Source organism: Oncorhynchus gorbuscha, linkage group LG23, assembly GCF_021184085.1.
Source record: "Oncorhynchus gorbuscha isolate QuinsamMale2020 ecotype Even-year linkage group LG23, OgorEven_v1.0, whole genome shotgun sequence".
Taxonomy (NCBI): domain Eukaryota; kingdom Metazoa; phylum Chordata; class Actinopteri; order Salmoniformes; family Salmonidae; genus Oncorhynchus; species Oncorhynchus gorbuscha.
The window spans coordinates 21,258,274-21,278,426 of record NC_060195.1 but is presented as its reverse complement, the minus strand read 5'-3'; the positions used below and the strand labels follow the sequence as shown (position 1 = coordinate 21,278,426).

The window sequence follows — 20,153 nt, the reverse complement described above, 5'->3', positions numbered from 1 at the left end:
AAGGAAGAGATCTCTGCTGCTCTACAACCTTGAGGAAGGATAGGCCTACATACAGAATATTTACCAAATACCTGACGGTATAAACTCTGCTACCTGCTTCCTCTTATGGCGTACGGCTCTTCTAGTCTCTTGGTGACACCTCTTACCTAGGTCATTTAAATACTGTATTAGTTCCTTTGTACAACAACGTGATCTCATGACTCACACTATTTGATTGTTCTGCAAAATGTTGGCTCAGACCTCATGCAGACAGTATATGCATCATGGCAGACAGTACATGCATCACGGCAGACAGTACATGCATCACGGCAGACAGTACATGCATCACGGCAGACAGTACATGCATCACGGCAGACAGTACATGTATCACGACAGACAGTACATACATCATGGCAGACGGTACATGCATCATGGCAGACAGTACATGCATCATGGCAGACAGTACATGCATCATGGCAGACAGTACATGAATCATGGCAGACAATACATGCATCATGGCAGACAGACAGACAGTCTGCCTTCTGTTGGCCACATGCCTGACATACACATGTTTCTGCTGACACACACTGGAGGGGACAGCTGTGGACAGAAACAGAAGCACCTGCTCCATCTTTGTATTAAAACTGTGTGAACTATTGACTGATTTTTCCTCATGATTAGCGCAAGCGATTTTACATTTACATTTACATTTAAGTTATTTAGCAGACGCTCTTATCCAGAGCGACTTATTTTTGTGATCATTTTGTTTCTAAATGCAGACAGTTATAGACAATACATGATGGAATGATGCATCACATGTAGTTCTTCTATCAATTTCCATGGTGATGCAGCGGCAGACGCCTGCAGCACCAGTGGAAGCTTATTGATCAATTCACAACACTCTTATTGACAAGCAGCTAAATATACCAACAGTACCAATCAATGCTAGAAATGCCTTACAACAAGACAAACATGCAACGTGATCAGCTGAATATCTAAAGTCATGTTCCCAGTCGTAGATCTAAACCAAAGAAGGGGGGGAGTTACTTAATATGGCGTCCTAATAAAAAAGGAGGCTCCTAAAGTCAGACCCCAAATAAATCTTCACACATCTCCTCTCTCAAAGCCAGTCATCAGAGGGTTCTGTTTCTCAAAGACACAAATGTAGCAGGGATTAAACAGGGGTTGTAAAGGCCTGCCAGCGATAAATGAAGCACAGATGATGATATTATATTTCAAGGGAGCAGACTCATGGCGACACAGCTGCTGGAGGGAGAGGCAAAAGGGGAGGGAGAGTCCCAGGGCTGGACACACCAACCAGCCAGCCTGATCAGGGCTGGACCCACATACCAACACCAACCAGCCAGCCTGATCAGGGCTGGACCCACATACCAACACCAACCAGCCAGCCTGATCACGGCTGGACCCACACACTAACCAGCCAGCCTGATCAGGGCTGGACCCACACACCACCCAGCCAGCCTGATCAGGGCTGGACCCACATACCAATACCAACCATCCAGCCTGATCACGGCTGGACCCACACACCACCCAGCCAGCCTGATCAGGGCTGGACCCACATACCAACACCAACCAGCCAGCCTGATCACGGCTGGACCCACACACTAACCAGCCAGCCTGATTAGGGCTAGACCCACACACTAACCAGCCAGCCTGATCAGGGCTGGACCCACACACCACCCAGCCAGCCTGATCAGGGCTGGACCCATATACCAGCACCAACCAGCCAGCCTGATCACGGCTGGACCCACACACCACCCAGCCAGCCTGATCAGGGCTGGACCCACATACCAACACCAACCAGCCAGCCTGATCACGGCTGGACCCACACACTAACCAGCCAGCCTGATCAGGGCTGGACCCACATACCAACACCAACCAGCCAGCCTGATCACGGCTGGACCCACACACTAACCAGCCAGCCTGATCACGGCTGGACCCACACACTAACCAGCCAGCCTGATCAGGGCTGGACCCACATACCAACACCAACCAGCCAGCCTGATCACGGCTGGACCCACACACTAACCAGCCAGCCTGATCACGGCTGGACCCACACACTAACCAGCGAGCCTGATCAGGGCTGGACCCACACACCACCCAGCCAGCCTGATCAGGGCTGGACCTACATACCAACCAGCCAGCCTGATCATGGCTGGACCCATATACCAACCAGACAGCCCGATCAGGGCTGGACCCACATACCAACACCAACTAGGCAGCCTGAGAAACCCAGAGCAGCCAGCTAACCAAACAGCCAGCCAGAAAGTCAGACAGTCAACACCCTGTGGATGGTATGCTATAGACTGGAGGTGAGGCAGTAGATGGTACGGTATAGCCTGGAAGTGAGGCAGTAGATGGTATGGTATAGACTGGAGGTGAGGTAGTAGATGGTATGGTATAGTCTGGAAGTGAGGCAGTAGATGGTATGGTATAGACTGGAGGTGAGGCAGTAGATGGTATGGTATAGACTGGAGGTGATGAAGTAGATGGTATGGTATAGACTGGAGGTGAGGCAGTAGATGGTATGGTATAGACTGGAGGTGATGAATTAGATGGTATGGTATAGACTGGAGGTGAGGCAGTAGATGGTATGGTATAGACTGGAGGTGATGAAGTAGATGGTATGGTATAAACTGGAGGTGAGGCAGTAGATGGTATGGTATAGACTGGAGGTGAGGCAGTAGATGGTATGGTATAGACTGGAGGTGATGAAGTAGATGGTATGGTATAAACTGGAGGTGAGGCAGTAGATGGTATGGTATAGACTGGAGGTGATGAAGTAGATGGTATGGTATAGCCTGGAGGTGAGGCAGTCGATGGAACAGTATAGCCTGGAGGTGAGGCAGTAGATGGTATGGTATAGACTGGAGGTGAGGCAGTAGATGGTACAGTATAGCCTGGAGGTGAGGCAGTAGATGGTACAGTATAGCCTGGAGGTGAGGCAGTAGATGGTATGGTATAGCCTGGAGGTGAGGCAGTAGATGGTACAGTATAGCCTGGAGGTGAGGCAGTAGATGGTACAGTATAGCCTGGAGGTGAGGCAGTAGATGGTACAGTATAGACTGGAGGTGAGGCAGTCGATGGTACAGTATAGCCTGGAGGTGAGGCAGTCGATGGTACAGTATAGCCTGGAGGTGAGGCAGTAGATGGTATGGTATAGACTGGAGGTGAGGCAGTCGATGGTACAGTATAGCCTGGAGGTGAGGCAGTCGATGGTACGGTATAGCCTGGAGGTGAGGCAGTAGATGGTATGGTATAGCCTGGAGGTGAGGCAGTCGATGGTACAGTATAGCCTGGAGGTGAGGCAGTCGATGGTACAGTATAGCCTGGAGGTGAGGCAGTCGATGGTACAGTATAGCCTGGAGGTGAGGCAGTAGATGGTACAGTATAGACTGGAGGTGAGGCAGTAGATGGTATGGTATAGTCTGGAAGTGAGGCAGTAGATGGTATGGTATAGACTGGAGGTGAGGCAGTAGATGGTATGGTATAGCCTGGAGGTGAGGCAGTCGATGGTACAGTATAGCCTGGAGGTGAGGCAGTAGATGGTATGGTATAGACTGGAGGTGAGGCAGTCGATGGTACAGTATAGCCTGGAGGTGAGGCAGTAGATGGTACAGTATAGCCTGGAGGTGAGGCAGTAGATGGTACAGTATAGCCTGGAGGTGAGGCAGTAGATGGTACGGTATAGCCTGGAGGTGAGGCAGTCGATGGTACAGTATAGCCTGGAGGTGAGGCAGTAGATGGTACAGTATAGACTGGAGGTGAGGCAGTCGATGGTACAGTATAGCCTGGAGGTGAGGCAGTCGATGGTACAGTATAGCCTGGAGGTGAGGCAGTCGATGGTATGGTATAGCCTGGAGGTGAGGCAGTCAATGGTACAGTATAGCCTGGAGGTGAGGCAGTAGATGGTATGGTATAGCCTGGAGGTGAGGCAGTCAATGGTACAGTATAGCCTGGAGGTGAGGCAGTCGATGGTACAGTATAGCCTGGAGGTGAGGCAGTAGATGGTATGGTATAAACTGGAGGTGAGGCAGTAGATGGTACGGTATAGCCTGGAAGTGAGGCAGTAGATGGTATGGTATAGACTGGAGGTGAGGCAGTAGATGGTATGGTATAGACTGGAGGTGAGGCAGTCAATGGTACAGTATAGCCTGGAGGTGAGGCAGTAGATGGTATGGTATAAACTGGAGGTGAGGCAGTAGATGGTACGGTATAGCCTGGAAGTGAGGCAGTAGATGGTATGGTATAGACTGGAGGTGAGGCAGTAGATGGTATGGTATAGACTGGAGGTGAGGCAGTAGATGGTACGGTATAGACTGGAAGTGAGGCAGTAGATGATATGGTATAGACTGGAGGTGAGGTAGTAGATGGTACAGTATAGACTGGAGGTGAGGCAGTCTATGGTACCGTATAGCCTGGAGGTGAGGCAGTCGATGGTACAGTATAGCCTGGAGGTGAGGCAGTCGATGGTACAGTATAGCCTGGAGGTGAGGCAGTAGATGGTATGGTATAGACTGGAGGTGATGAAGTAGATGGTATGGTATAGACTGGAGGTGAGGCAGTAGATGGTACGGTATAGACTGTAAGTGAGGCAGTAGATGATATGGTATAGACTGGAGGTGAGGTAGTAGATGGTATGGTATAGCCTGGAAGTGAGGCAGTAGATGGTATGGTATAGACTGGAGGTGAGGCAGTAGATGGTATGGTATAGACTGGAGGTGAGGCAGTAGATGGTATGGTATAGCCTGGAGGTGAGGCAGTAGATGGTATGGTATAGACTGGAGGTGATGAAGTAGATGGTATGGTATAGCCTGGAGTTGAAGCAGTACATGGTGCAGTATTGCCTGGAAGTGAGGCAGTAGAGGGTGTGGCAGTGGGAGTGTCTCTGATATGGTCTGCAAGAGTTTTTGCAAGTTTCCTCATACTATCCATTTAATTATCCTACTCCAGGAGACAATCTTAGGAAGCAAAGCCAGGACCCAGATGGCTGAGTAGAGGCAAATGTCATTACTTACGTTAATGAGGACTGACTGGGGATACAGCTCATAAACACACAGGAATATCCTGACCTGGCTGACTCAGTGCAGAGTATCACAGGTGAGACACACTGTTAATTAGATTAATCAGATACTTTTGTGCAGACAGAGAGTTCCCTTTGATATTCAATTAGTACAGTGCCTCTAACAATCAAATCATGAGTTCTTACATCTCCCAGACAGTAGTAGAGAAGCACTGTACTGTATCACAATACAGCATAATAGGATATTTAAATGCAACTTGCATAGAAAATATCTGTAAGGTTCATCCTTTAAATGTGGACTGCATTCCCACCCAACATTTTTTCAAATTAGTTAAGTCTAAGAAGGTGATGAATGATAATCATTTTAGCCCCTAGCCTATAACATAACGTGTGTTTTACATTTGTGGCGGTGGTGGTGGCGACGGCCATCTTGGTGACTCGGCTGTTCCTTGTTTGATGCCCATTTATAGTCCTCTTTTGGGCAACTGATGGTGGGCTTGGCCAGCCACAGAGACAGGAGTCATCTCACACTTGATGTTAAGTCACACTCTTGCCTGGCAAACCCATGAAACCTATGCCTGGCACCTCAATGACAAGGAGCAATGGAGACGAGACAGGGACCCAATGTTCCAACCACAGAACTAGTATGATTAGAATGACTAGATTGGTTCTATTTCTATGGTTCCCACATGGTATTCAGTCAACATACTACGATCTCCACAGGCATGACAATGAGGAGTTCCAGGAGGGGATTGTTCTGCGCTTTACAGGAAAAGGCTTAAAATGTATATAATATGTCTGTAGGAAGTTGGTTACCAGCCACGAACAACTAACATTTCCTCAATGCAGTGGCCATTCAGAACAATAAACCATGTATTTAACCATTGGCCCTAATAGAGATGAGAATTTCAGACATCCATAAAATGGTACATAGATTGATAGCTACTTACTAGAGTATATGGCTGTTTAAGTAATATCCCCGTCCTAATCAGTGGTGGTTGGTGCTGTTTAAGGTGAGGGAGGACGATACATTTTCTTATGAGCATGGCCTTATTTCTATTACAGCATATTGGATGACAGTAATTGATATTCCATTCACCCAGTTTAAACACCGATAGGTTCAGGCTACTACATGACAGTAAAATGTTCCCTATACCCATCATGAGGTTGCTACAACCTAGCCTATGAATTCAGCGTAGGTGAAAGACAGTGTCACATGGACAGACAGTGACACATTCAATACTGCCTTGAACACTCTTGCCTGCATCAAGCTGACCTATGTGTAGTCATTAGTCCAACAGTTGCAAACGAGAGTTTCTATTGGACAAATTCAGGTATACTAATCCCCATTTTGTTCCATTTGCTTCTGTTCACACGCAAACAGTTTACTTTCATAGCCACATACAAACAGCTTGTTGAATTCCTTCTCGCATCCACTCGCTCTCCTCCTCTCACCCCTTCCCTTCGCCTGTGGACTATCTGTTTTCCAAGCGAAAACTTCATATCATAACTGCTTGCTCACCATATTATCTAAAGTAACATCGTAGTCAACATACACTATATATACAAAGGTATGTAGACACCTCTTCAAATTACTGGATCTGGCTATTTCAGCCACACTTGTTGCTGACAGGTGTATAAAATTGAGCACACGGCCATGCAATCTCCATAGACAAACATTGGCAGTAGAATGGCCTTATTGAAGAGCTCATTGACTTTCACCATGGCACCGTCACAGGATAACACCTTTCCAACAAGTCAGTTTGCCAAACTTCTGCCTTGCTAGAGCTAGGTCAACTGGAAGTGCTGTTATTGTGAAGTGGAATCACCTAGGGGCAACAACGGCTCAGCCGCGAAGTGGTAGGCCACACAAGCTCACAGAGCGGGACCGATCTGTCCTCAATTGCAACACTCACTACCGAGTTCCAAACTGCCTCTAGAAGCAACATTAGTACAAGAATGGGTTTCCATGGCCGAGCAGCCGCACAGATGACTAAGATCACCATGCGCAATGCCAAGCATCGGCTGGAATGGTGTAAAGCTCGCTGCCATTGGACTCTGGAACAGTGAAAAGCGTTCTCTGGAGTGGTGAATCACGTTTCACTATCTAGCAGTCCGACAGACGAATCTGGGTTTGACGGATGCCAGGAGAACGCTGCCTGCCCCAATGCATAGTGCCAACTGTAAAGTTGGGTTGAGGATGAATAATTGTCTGGGGACGTTTTTCATGGTTCAGGCTAGGCCCCTTAGTTCCAGTGAAGGAAATCTTAAAGCTACAGCATACAATGACATTCTAGACAATTCTGTGCTTCTAACTTTGTGGCAACAATTTGGGGAAGGCCTTTTCCTGTTTTAACATGACAATGCCCCTGTGCATAAAGCGAGGTATATACAGAAATGGTTTGTTGAGATTGGTGTGGAAGAACTTGAATGGCCAGGACAGAGCCCTGACCTTAACCCCACCGAACACCTTTGTTTACATCCCTTTTAGTGAGAATTTTTCCTTTGCCAGGGTAATCCATCCACCTGACAGGTGTGGTATCTCAAGAAGCTGATTAAATAGCATGAACATTACACAGTTGCACCTTGTGCTGCGGACCATAGAAGGACACCCTGAAATGTGCTGTTTGGTCACACAACACCACAGACACCACAGACACACACACAGTGCCATGTCTCAAGTTGAGGGAGCGTGCAATTGCCATGCTAACTCCAGGAATGTCCACCAGAGCTGTTGCCAGAGAATGACATTTTCCTTTCTCTGCCATAAACCACCTCCACCGTCATTTTATAGAATTTGGCGGTATCTCCAACCGGCCTCAGAAACCATTTCAGGGAAGCTCATCTGCATGCTCGTCATCCTCACCAGGGTCTTGACCTGACTGCAGTTTGGCATCGTATCCCACTTCAGCGGGCAAATGCTCACCTTCGATAGCCACTGGCACGCTGGAGAAGTGTGCTCTTCACGGATGAATCCTGGTTTCAACTGTACTGGACAGATGGCAGACTGTGTGTATGGCGTCTTATGGGCGAGCGGTTTGCTGATGTCAACGTTGTGAACAGAGTGCTCCATGGTGGTGTGGGGTTATGGTATGGGCAGGCAGGCATAAGCTACGGACAACAAACACAATTGCATTTTATTTATGGCAATTTGAATGCACAGAAATACCGTGATGAGATCCTGAGGCTCATTGTCTGGTGATTTGTACATAATTTCTGGAAGCTGAAAATGTCCCAGTTCTTCCATGGCCTGCATACTCACCAGACATGTCACCCATTGAGCAAGTTTGGGATGCTCTGGATCAACATAAACAACAGCGTGTTCCAGTTCCCGCCAACATCCAGCAACTTCGCACAGCCATTGAAGAGGAGTGAGACAACATTCCACTGGCCACAATCAACAGCCTGATCAACTCTATGAGAAGGAGATCGGCATGAGGCAAATTGTGGTCACATAGGAAACTGACTAGTTTTCTGATCCTCGTATCTGTGTCCAAAAGATGCAAATCTGTATTTCCAGTCATGTGAAATCCATAAATTAGAGCCTAATTGATTTATTTCAATTGACTGATATCCTTATATGAACTGTAACTCAGTAAAATATTTGAAATTGTTGCATGTTGCGTTTCTATTTTTGTTCCATGTATATACAGCAGTATAACAACCTGCTCTTCACCTGTCCTTCAGGAGGTCAGAGCCAAGCTGCTCCACACTGTGGATGTGTCCCAAATGGCTCCCTATTCCCTTGATAGGGCTCTAGTCAAAAGTAGTGCACTTTTGGGAATAGGGTGCCATTTGGGACCGACATAGAGAAACAGGCTCTTTTACAGATGCATCTAGCTGGTTCAAAGCACATATTAACATGGCTATAAATCACATCAAATACTGTCACTTGGTGTGATTGGAATAGGCAACATAACAAAACCATAATAATATAAAAGTAGCCTATTATGCACAATACACACAAACTGCTATCAAAGAATTACACATTACGAACCTGTTAATGTAAAAGTGTAAACGGATTGCCTTGTTTGATGATGTTGTTTGTTGCTCGATAAAATACCTGTCTAGTCTAAATCAATTGCAGTTGGAGAGTTGGAAGAAGTGCAGACAGACTATGATGGTTTTCAACCAACTAAAACCTATCTTGATCTTCTGCAAGCTTCTCTCCCAGCTAAAATCACACAGCATCTGAGCCACAGCAGGACTGAGAGAAGATAATTCTCTCTGCACAAAAAATGCAGAAAGCTTGGGAGAAAAGGCATCCAAAATCTCCTCTTCCCTACTGAATTAGATTCAGGCTATTTATGTAGAGTATATTTGTGAGCAAAGAATGTGAACACAAACAAGTCTTAAGCGATCTAAAAATGGATTTCTGGATCTGGATCCACAATCACATTAAGTGAAGGACAGGCCAGTTTAAGTGTTGTTCAGCTACTTTTGATTAATTCTGAAGGACAGTACACAGGGCATTTCTGGGGATTATATGTTAAGAACCAGAGATAATTCACTTAAGTGCTGTGTTTTGGTGTCATTATAAGAACATGTGTTGTTGGGAAAGAGAAAAGACTACACTGAATTGTGAGCTAGTAAGATGACTGTTTGACGGCACCGTTCCAAGTGTGTACCTGTGAGAGGGAGAGGAGAGTGGAGCTTACGCCTATCTTACACCAACCTCTGTTACAACTATTTCAAATGGGATCATTCTTTGCCACATTATCTATCTACAGTAGGTAGAGGTACAAAAAGGATCATGAGGAACCCAGAGCAAGAGAAAATCTTGCATTTTCAGAACCCTGTCATTGCAAGCCAAGAGGGGTAACTGTTAAAGTCCTGCACTGCTCTTTCTGGGCATAATGCATTCCTTAAAAAGTCAAAGGCTCGTTCAAGATGGATCCTCAAGGAGAATGCACTAGCTCCAATTGGCTGTTTCCCAGCTTGACAGAATTTTGACATACACTCTCACTCACAGCCAAGTCAATAGCTCTCTATACTATACACAGCCATGTCAATAGCTCTCTATATTCTACACAGCCATGTCAATAGCTCTATATTCTACATAGACATGTCAATAGCTCTATATTCTAAGCAGCCATGTCAATAGCTCTATATTCTACACATAGCCATGTCAACAGCTCTATATTGTACACAGCCATGTCAACAGCTCTATATTCTAAGCAGCCATATCAATAGCTCTATATTGTACACAGCCATGTCAACAGCTCTATATTATACACAGCCATATCAACAGCTCTATATTCTACACAGCCATGTGAACAGCTCTATATTCTAAGCAGCCATGTCAATAGCTCTATATTCCACAGCCATGTCAACAGATCTATATTCTACATACACTCTCATTCAAAGCCATGCCAATAGCTTTATATTCTTCACAGCCATGTCAACAGCTCTATATTCTACACAGCCATTTCAATAGCTCTATATTCTAAGCAGCCATGTCAATAGCTCTATATTCTAAGCAGCCATATCAACAGCTCTATATTGTACACAGCCATGTCAACAGCTCTATATTCTAAGCAGCCATGTCAATAGCTCTATATTCCACAGCCATGTCAACAGCTCTATATTCTACATACACTCTCATTCAAAGCCATGTCAATAGCTTTATATTATTCACAGCCATGTCAACAGCTCTATATTCTACATACACTCTCATTCAAAGCCATGTCAATAGCTTTATATTATTCACAGCCATGTCAACAGCTCTATATTCTACACAGCCATGTCAATAGCTCTATATTCTAAGCAGCCATGTCAATAGCTCTATATCCCACAGCTATGTCAACAGCTCTATATTCTACACAGCCATATCAGCAGCTCTATATTCTACACAGCCATGTCAACAGCTCTATATTCTACACAGCCATGTCAACAGCTCTATATTCTACACAGCCATGTCAACAGCTCTATATTCTACAGCCATGTCAACAGCTCTATATTCTAAGCAGCCATATCAATAGCTCTATATTGTACACAGCCATATCAACAGCTCTATATTCTACACAGCCATGTCAACAGCTCTATATTCTACACAGATATGTCAATAGCTCTATATTCTACACATATATGTCAATAGCTCTATATTCTACACAGCCATGTCAACAACTCTATATTCTACAGCCATGTCAACAGCTCTATATTCTAAGCAGCCATATCAATAGCTCTATATTGTACACAGCCATGTCAACAGCTCTATATTCTACACAGCCATATCAACAGCTCTATATTCTACACAGCCATGTCAACAGCTCTATATTCTACACAGATATGTCAATAGCTCTATATTCTACATACACTCTCACTCAAAGCCATTTTGTCAGGCTAAGAAGAGTGATGGATGTGGAGTCAGGCGCAGAGAGCAGAGGATTCGGAAAACCATTTATTCCAGACCAACAACAGCGAACAAAAAGAGGGTAATGTCGAACACAGGCGTAAAGCACTCCTAAATGTACAACACCGGTACACACGCTGTAACGGACATAAATTAAAAGGACACTCCTGAACCAAAAACAGCAAACAAGCCCACACACACACAGGCGGGCCAACTGAACTTAAATAACCCCAACCCAAACAAGGAACAGGTGAACCCAATTAGACCAAACGAAACGAAAAGGGGAAAAGGGATCGGTGGCAGCTAGTAGACCGGTGACGATGACCGCTGAGTGCCACCCGAACGGGAAGGGGAGCCACCTTCGGTGATAGTCGTGACACATGTCAATAACTCTATGTTCTACACAGCCATGTCAATAGCTCTATATTGTACACAGCCATGTAAACAGCTCTATATTGTACACAGCCATATCAACAGCTTTATATTCTACACTGCCATATCAACAGCTCTATATTCTACACAGCCATGTCAACAGCTCTATATTCTACACAGCCATATCAGCAGCTCTATATTCTACACAGCCATGTCAACAGCTCTATATTCTACACAGCCATGTCAACAGCTCTATATTCTACACAGCCATATCAGCAGCTCTATATTCTACACAGCCATGTCAACAGCTCTATATTCTACATACACTCTCATTCAAAGCCATGTCAATAGCTTTATATTCTTCACAGCCATGTCAACAGCTCTATATTCTACACAGCCATGTCAACAGCTCTATATTCTACACAGCCATATCAGCAGCTCTATATTCTACACAGCCATGTCAACAGCTCTATATTCTACATACACTCTCATTCAAAGCCATGTCAATAGCTTTATATTCTTCACAGCCATGTCAACAGCTCTATATTCTACACAGCCATTTCAATAGCTCTATATTCTAAGCAGCCATGTCAATAGCTCTATATTCCACAGCTATGTCAACAGCTCTATATTCTACACAGCCATATCAGCAGCTCTATATTCTACACAGCCATGTCAACAGCTCTATATTCTACACAGCCATGTCAACAGCTCTATATTCTACAGCCATGTCAACAGCTCTATATTCTAAGCAGCCATATCAATAGCTCTATATTGTACACAGCCATGTAAACAGCTCTATATTGTACACAGCCATATCAACAGCTTTATATTCTACACTGCCATGTCAACAGCTCTATATTCTACACAGCCATGTCAACAGCTCTATATTGTACACAGCCATATCAACAGCTCTATATTCTAAGCAGCCATATCAATAGCTCTATATTGTACACAGCCATATCAACAGCTCTATATTCTAAGCAGCCATATCAATAGCTCTATATTGTATACAGCCATGTCAACAGCTCTATATTCTACACTGCCATATCAACAGCTCTATATTCTACACAGCCATATCAACAGCTCTATATTCTACACTGCCATATCAACAGCTCTATATTCTACACAGCCATGTCAATAGCTCTATATTGTACACTGCCATGTCAACAGCTCTATATTCTACACATCCTAACACATACTGTATGAAGAGGAGTCAGATGAAGACAGGCAGCAGGCAGTAATAAAATGATACAGTGTCTCTCAGACTGTCTCAGTGAGGGTAGTGGGTTGTGTTCCTACCCCTGCACAGTGCCAACCAGAGTTAAGTGGCAGCCAGGCAATGCATACACAAGCACCCCTTAGCAGGCATGGTGCTGGAATTTTCTCCTTAATGTTATCAAACAAATATCTCCCGGGGGAAGGAGATTCACAGCCGCCTCCGCTCTGCAGCAGGTCAGCACGGCTAATGAAGCGTCCCAAATGGCACCCTATTCCCTATACAGTGCACTACGTTGGACCAGAGCGCTATGGGCCCTGGTCCAAAGTAGTGCACTATAAAGGGAATAGGGGGACATTTGGTACTCAGCCTAAATTCCTTCCACTAGTGGCCAGTCCCTGGGGTCTGAGAAGCATCTGTTAATTGGGTGTTTAACCTTTGGAGAAATCCCCTGCTGATCATCAACTAATAAGCTAAGAAAGATGAGTCTTCTAAGAAGTCTTCTAACACAAGATCATCTCTCAGATAACAGTTTCAAAATGGGAGCTTCAAACAGCCTGCTCATCAGATCTCTGACAGATATAATGATTAGTTTACTATTAATTTAATAGTAAACAAACATGAAACAAATGATAATGCACTAAGACCCATTTAATAGTCAATTCAAAAACACTAATGCTCAAAAAACACCAACAGAAGGTACCAAACACTTCCTCACAATACAACCAAAAACACATGAGACATGAGCTGTGTTTAAAGAAAGCGGTACGGTCACAGCTAAGTCACTCCTTCACGGTGGTACAAAGCTAAAAATACCCCGGTCATGCAAGCCCTCCAGCACAGCCTGGAGAGAGAACGACTAGCTGCCAGAGAGTCTAGAGATAGAGAGTCTAGCTGCCATAGAGTCTGGAGAGAGAGGCTAGCTGCCAGAGAGTCTGGAAAGAGAGCGAGGCTAGCTGCCAGAGAGTCTGGAGAGAGAGCGAGGCTAGCTGCCAGAGAGTCTAGAGAGAGAGGCTAGCTGCCATAGAGTCTGGAGAGAGAGGCAAGCTGCCAGAGAGTCTGGAGAGAGAGAGAAGCTAGCTGCCAGAGAGTCTGGAGAGAACGACTAGCTGCCAGAGAGTCTAGAGAGAGAGAGAATCTAGCTGCCATAGAGTCTGGAGAGAGAGGCAAGCTGCCAGAGAGTCTGGAGAGAGAGAGAAGCTAGCTGCCAGAGAGTCTGGAGAGAACGACTAGCTGCCAGAGAGTCTAGAGAGAGAGACAGAGTCTAGCTGCCATAGAGTCTGGAGAGAGAGGCTAGCTGCCAGAGAGTCTGGAGAGAGAGAGATGCTAGCTGCCAGAGAGTCTGAAGAGAGAGAGAGAGAGGCTAGCTGCCATAGAGTCTGGAGAGAGAGGCTAGCTGCCAGAGAGTCTGGAGAGAGAGAGATGCTAGCTGCCAGAGAGTCTGAAGAGAGAGAGAGAGAGAGAGGCTAGCTGCCATAGAGTCTGGAGAGAGAGGCTAGCTGCTAGAGAGTTTGGAGAGAGAAAGAGGCTAGCTGCCAGAGAGTCTGGAGAGAGAGAGGCTAACTGCCAGAGAGTCTGGAGAGAGAGAGAGGGAGAGGCTCGCTGCCAGAGAGTCTAGAGAGAGAGATGCTACTTGCCATAGAGTCTGGAGAGAGAGGCAAGCTGCCAGAGTCTGGAGAGAGAGAGGCTAACTGTCAAAGAGTCTGGAGAGAGAGAGAGAGAGAGACAGAGAGGGAGAGGCTCGCTGCCAGAGAGTCTAGAGAGAGAGATGCTACTGCCATAGAGTCTGAGAGAGCTGCCATAGAGTCTGGAGAGAGAGGCAAGCTGCCAGAGAGTCTGGAGAGAGAGAGAAGCTAGCTGCCAGAGAGTCTGGAGAGAACGACTAGCTGCCAGAGAGTCTAGAGAGAGTGAGAGTCTAGCTGCCATAGAGTCTGGAGAGAGAGGCTAGCTGCCAGAGAGTCTGGAGAGAGAGAGATGCTAGCTGCCAGAGAGTCTGAAGAGAGAGAGAGAGGCTAGCTGCCATAGAGTCTGGAGAGAGAGCGAGGCTAGCTGCCAGAGAGTCTGGAAAGAGAGTGAGGCTAGCTGCCAGAGAGTCTGGAGAGAGAGAGAGAGGCTAGCTGCCAGAGAGTCTGGAGAGAGAGCGAGGCTAGCTGCCATAGAGTCTGGAGAGAGAGGCAAGCTGCCAGAGAGTCTGGAGAGAGAGAGAAGCTAGCTGCCAGAGAGTCTGGAGAGAACGACTAGCTGCCAGAGAGTCTAGAGAGAGAGAGAGAGTCTAGCTGCCATAGAGTCTGGAGAGAGAGGCTAGCTGCCAGAGAGTTTGGAGAGAGAGAGAGGCTAGCTGCCATAGTCTGGAGAGAGAGGCTAGCTGCCAGAGAGTTTGGAGAGAGAGAGAGGCTAGCTGCCAGAGAGTCTGGAGAGAGAGAGAGGCTAGCTGCCAGAGAGTTTGGAGAGAGAGAGAGGCTAGCTGCCAGAGAGTCTGGAGAGAGAGGCTAACTGCCAGAGAGTCTGGAGAGAGAGAGAGGGAGAGGCTCGCTGCCAGAGAGTCGAGAGAGAGAGATGCTACTTGCCATAGAGTCTGGAGAGAGAGGGGGAGGCTGGCTGCCAGAGAGTCTGGAGAGAGAGAGGGAGAGTATAGCTGTCAGAGAGTCTAGAGAGAGAGATATGCTACCTGTCAGAGAGTCTGGAGATAGAGAGAGAGAGAGAGAGAGAGAGAGAGAGAGAGAGAGAGAGAGAGAGAGAGAGAGAGGCTAGCTGCTATAGAGTCTGGGGAGAGAGAGAGGCTAGCTGTCAGAGAGTCTAGAGAGAGAAAGAGAGAGGCTAGCTGCCAGAGATTATAGTGAGAGTCTAGCTGCCAGAGTCTGGAGCGAGAGAGTCTAGCTGACAGAGAGTCTAGCTGACATAGTCTAGAGAGAGAGAGAGAGAGAGAGAGAGAGAGAGAGGCTAGATGCCAGAGAGTCTGGAGAGGGGCTAGCTACCAGAGAGTGGCGAGAGAGAGAGAGAGAGAGGCTAGCTGCCAGAGAGTCTGGGAGAGAGAGGCTAGCTGACAGAGATTCTGGGAGAGAAAGGCTAGCTGCCAGAGAGTCTGGGAGAGAAAGAGGCTAGCTGCCAGAGAGTCTGGAGAGAGAGAGAGGCTAGCTTGCATAGTCTGGAGAGAAAGAGGCTAGCTGCCAGAGAGTCTGGGGAGAGAGAGAGGCTAGCTGCCAGAGTCTGGGGAGAGAGAAAGATAGCTGCCAGAGAGTCTTTGGAGAGAGGTTAGCTGCCAGAGAGTCTAGAGAGAGGCTAGCTGCCAGAAAGTCTGTCTCCTTCTGGGAGGGAGGGTACTGATCTTTAAGGCCACTGACTACATAGGTCCACCACCTTATGAATTACTGTAGGACTGCCTTCTTTACTTTTTTTAATGGCACAGAAATGAATTGAACTCGTCCCTGAAATATAGGATAATATTCACTGAAGGGTGGAAGCTAAATGCTATTATATGTATTTTTGCCATATTATTTCCATACTCTATTTACTTTAATAAAACTATCTGCGCATGGATTATGGATTTTCAGCTTTTTACGCAGTTATAAATACATACATAAGTGTCAGATATTGCCCTGATATACAGGACTTGAGTCCTGTTTAACATTTAGTATAATTATGGAAACAATATGAATGAAACACTAGCTTTTTATAATCGGTACCAGAATTCTGCTTTAAAATATGTTTTTAAAGGCTTTGCCACGCCCATATAAGGAGCTCTTTCCTGCCCACTGATGATTGACAATCGTATACGTATTGCGCAATCATCTTTTGCACATGGCTTTGCGCTCCTTCTCGTGGTTTCACAGACTTGAGTAATATGTCCGGCATTCCACCTGACGCAAGCCTGCATCCGTCCGCTGCTCCACGTGTTGTTTTGCACCTTTTATTATTGTGTTGTGTACACCGTGTGCTAAAGAACCAGCATCAAAACAGTGGAGCAGAGTTTGCATAGATGGAAAACTTAATGGAAAATTAATATTGTGAAAGTCAATAGTGATGATATTTTACAGAATTGCGCAGCACTCCATACTGTAAACTAAGCACTGACTAGTCCACTATACCCTACTGAACATCCAGAGGAAACATAAACCTGGCAAATTACACTGCTATAACCCAAAATGATACCATCAGAGGGCTAAAGCCCAGACCATACTATTTCATACTGTACTGAACAAAAATATAATGTAAAGTGGAAATATAATGTAAAATGTAAAGTGTTTCAAGTTTCATGAGCTGAAATGAAAGATCCAAGAAATGTTCCATGTGAACAAAAAGCTTATTTCTCTTAAATTTTGTCCACAAATTTGTTTACATCCCTGTTGGTGAGCATTTATCCTTTGCCAAGATAATTCATCCACCTGACAGGTGTGGCATATCAAAAAGGTGATTAAACAGCATGATCATTACACAGGTGCACCTTGTGCTGGGGACATTAAAAGGCCACTCTAAAATGTGCCGTTTTGTCACACAACACAATGCCACAGATGTCTCAAGTTTTGAGGGAGCATGCAAATGGAATACTGTCTGCATGAATGTCCACCAGAGCTGTTGCCAGATAATTAAATGTTAATTTCTCTATCATAACCCGCCTCAAACGTCATTTTAGAGAATTTGGCAGTACGTCCTACCGGCCTCACATGCCCGCTTAGGACCTCCACATCCGGCTTCTTCAACTGTGGGTTCATCCGAGACCAGCCACCTGAACAGCTGATGAAACTGTATATATGTCTGTAATAAAGCCCTGTTGTGGAATCCATAGACTAGGTCCTAATACATTTATTTCAATTGACCGATTTCCTTATATGAACTGTAATTCAGTAAAATTGTTGAGATTGTTGCGTTTCTATTTTTATTCAGTATATATCACACTACATCAGTGGTTGGACTGTACTCACCCTGCATTTATCTGGTCTCCTTCCATTAGAAGACCCCCCCATTATGGAATGATGTCCCCTCTCCTGCCTCTATCCACACTCATTCTATGGTAGTTCTCCGAAGGTCTCTCAACTTCAACCCTGACAGTCAAACCATCCCAGACCTTGCGACTCTTTTGCTTTCCAGGTGAAGAGTCACATTATCCATAACCGAGGTGGCATTGATTTCATTTGGGACGCAACAATGTTTTGTCAGCCACCGCTTCAGCAGTCACACAAATATGATTTATGGAAGAGTGGCATATCTGTAATGACATATTTTGAGGTCAAAGGAAACCTTGAACATGACTGCTCTTACTTATATAAGACCGTACAAGGCCATGTACCATAATGAAGCATACCATGTACCATAATGAATCATACCATGTACAGTGAGCAGCCTACATCACGTATTCGATAATACCACACCAGTGTTCTGACAGTATGAGTATAATTACTAGTAGCTTATTCAAATTCATACATTTAAAAAAGTATTAATAACTCCAATTGGTCAAAGAAAGAGAATTGAAGACTCCATACTATTTCTTTCCACTTTTGACTTAATGGTACAATATACAATTTATCACCTCCTCATTTAACACAGAAAACCATTAACCATCAGCTGAGATAAAAAATATATATAAATATCATTAGGTGGGTGCTTATAGCTGTCCTATTTCACACATGTTCAAGTGTATATTAATACACATGAGTGAATTGGAAATGTGTGTTTTGCACATCCCAACTCACCCTCAGAGAGTAATGTCACAGCCAGGGTCTGCCATTATCAACGGCGATCCTCAATCAATTAGGTTTAAGGGCCTTGCTTGAGAGCACATCATCTTTCATCTTCTCAGGGATTTGAACTAGAGATCTTTCAGTGACAGGCACACTGCTCTAACCACTAGGCTACCTGCTGCAAGCAACCAGACAGGAAAGCTAACCAGCATGTATCCAATACATCATTCAAAGAAAGATAGGGAATATCTCACCAGACATGAAGAGCGAGACACACTACGTGATAGAATGAAAACACATCCGTGATGTTTTATGTAGCTCCTCTCCCTATATCTGTTTTCTGGGCGGCGGCACAGCAGATTTCACCACATTGACATGCAGGGTTAAGGTCCGACAAGTGTGATCCTGGTTTCTGGAGGCAAAAGACGTGACAGAGTCAACCCATGCCTGTCCAAGCAGCGCTGCCGCGGTTTGAGCTATTTTCAGATGCAGACATGTATGTCTAGGGGCTGGAAAGATACTCTTGGAGCTCTCTCTGGGGAAAAGTGACATACAGCATACCACAGAATATACACAGGAACACATTTGTGAGTATACAAACATTTGCACTATGCAGGTTATGGGGCATTTTTGGTAAATCAACACCATTGGAACCTGTGAAAGATAGTATCCAAGGTACAGAGAGGGATTTCAAGGTCTTGAAATTCAGGTGCTGAACCTCCGGAGGCAACACACACACACACACACACACACACACACACACACACACACACACACACACACACACACACACACACACACACACACACACACACACACACACACACACACACACACACACACACACACACACACACACACACACACACACACACACACACACACACACACACACAGTGAGGAAATTAAGCAATTAAAAGGAATGCCGGAATGCAATTTCTTGTCAAGTCGAAAGGGAAACGTATATGTGGGTGATGTGCAGTATTTCTTCAAGGCTGACCGTATTACATCAGATCTATTTTTACCAGTGACGTTCATGACTGATGACAGTGGCGATCTGTCAGGGAGACCACCACAGTTCTCAGGGAGACCACAACAGTTCAGGCTACAGGGAGACAGGTTAGACCCTTAAAAAGGTGACACAAATGTCAGGAGGTTGACAGCTTTTCAAGCGACTGTTGGCCAGCACTGTATCAAAACATCAAATCAAATGTTATTGGTCGCGTACACATATTTTGCAGATGTTATTGCAGGTGCAGCGAAATACTTATGTTTCTATCTCCAACAGTGCAGTAATACCTAAAAATACAAAGCAATAAACAAAGATAGAAATTAAGAAATATCAGAACAAGCAATGTCCAAATCCAGGATATAAATATGTACAGTGACTTCGGAATGTAATTCAGACCCCTTGACTTTTTCCACATTTTGATACGTTACAGCCTTATTCTAAAATGGATTAAATAAAAACATTTCCTCAGAGAACTACTCAAAGGTAGCCTAGTGGTTAGA

At 45.2% G+C, this 20,153-nt stretch overlaps 1 protein-coding gene across 11 annotated transcripts in view; it reads right to left on the bottom strand.

Annotated features, from left to right (window-relative positions):
- The window catches only part of sorbs2b (sorbin and SH3 domain containing 2b), an 85,567-nt gene that overhangs the window by 59,309 nt on the left and 6,105 nt on the right, over nt 1-20,153 (bottom strand). For 7 of the 11 annotated variants that reach the window (XM_046322881.1, XM_046322880.1, XM_046322891.1 and 4 more), the window contains exon 2: nt 18,896-19,053. The exons of 2 other annotated variants lie outside the window; for them this stretch is intronic. The gene's annotated coding sequence lies outside the window, so the exon portion shown is untranslated. Of the gene's footprint in view, nt 1-7,949; nt 8,101-9,020; nt 9,193-18,895; nt 19,054-20,153 lie in introns of those variants that run through there. 2 more of the 11 variants (XM_046322886.1, XM_046322884.1) reach the window with 2 other exon arrangements.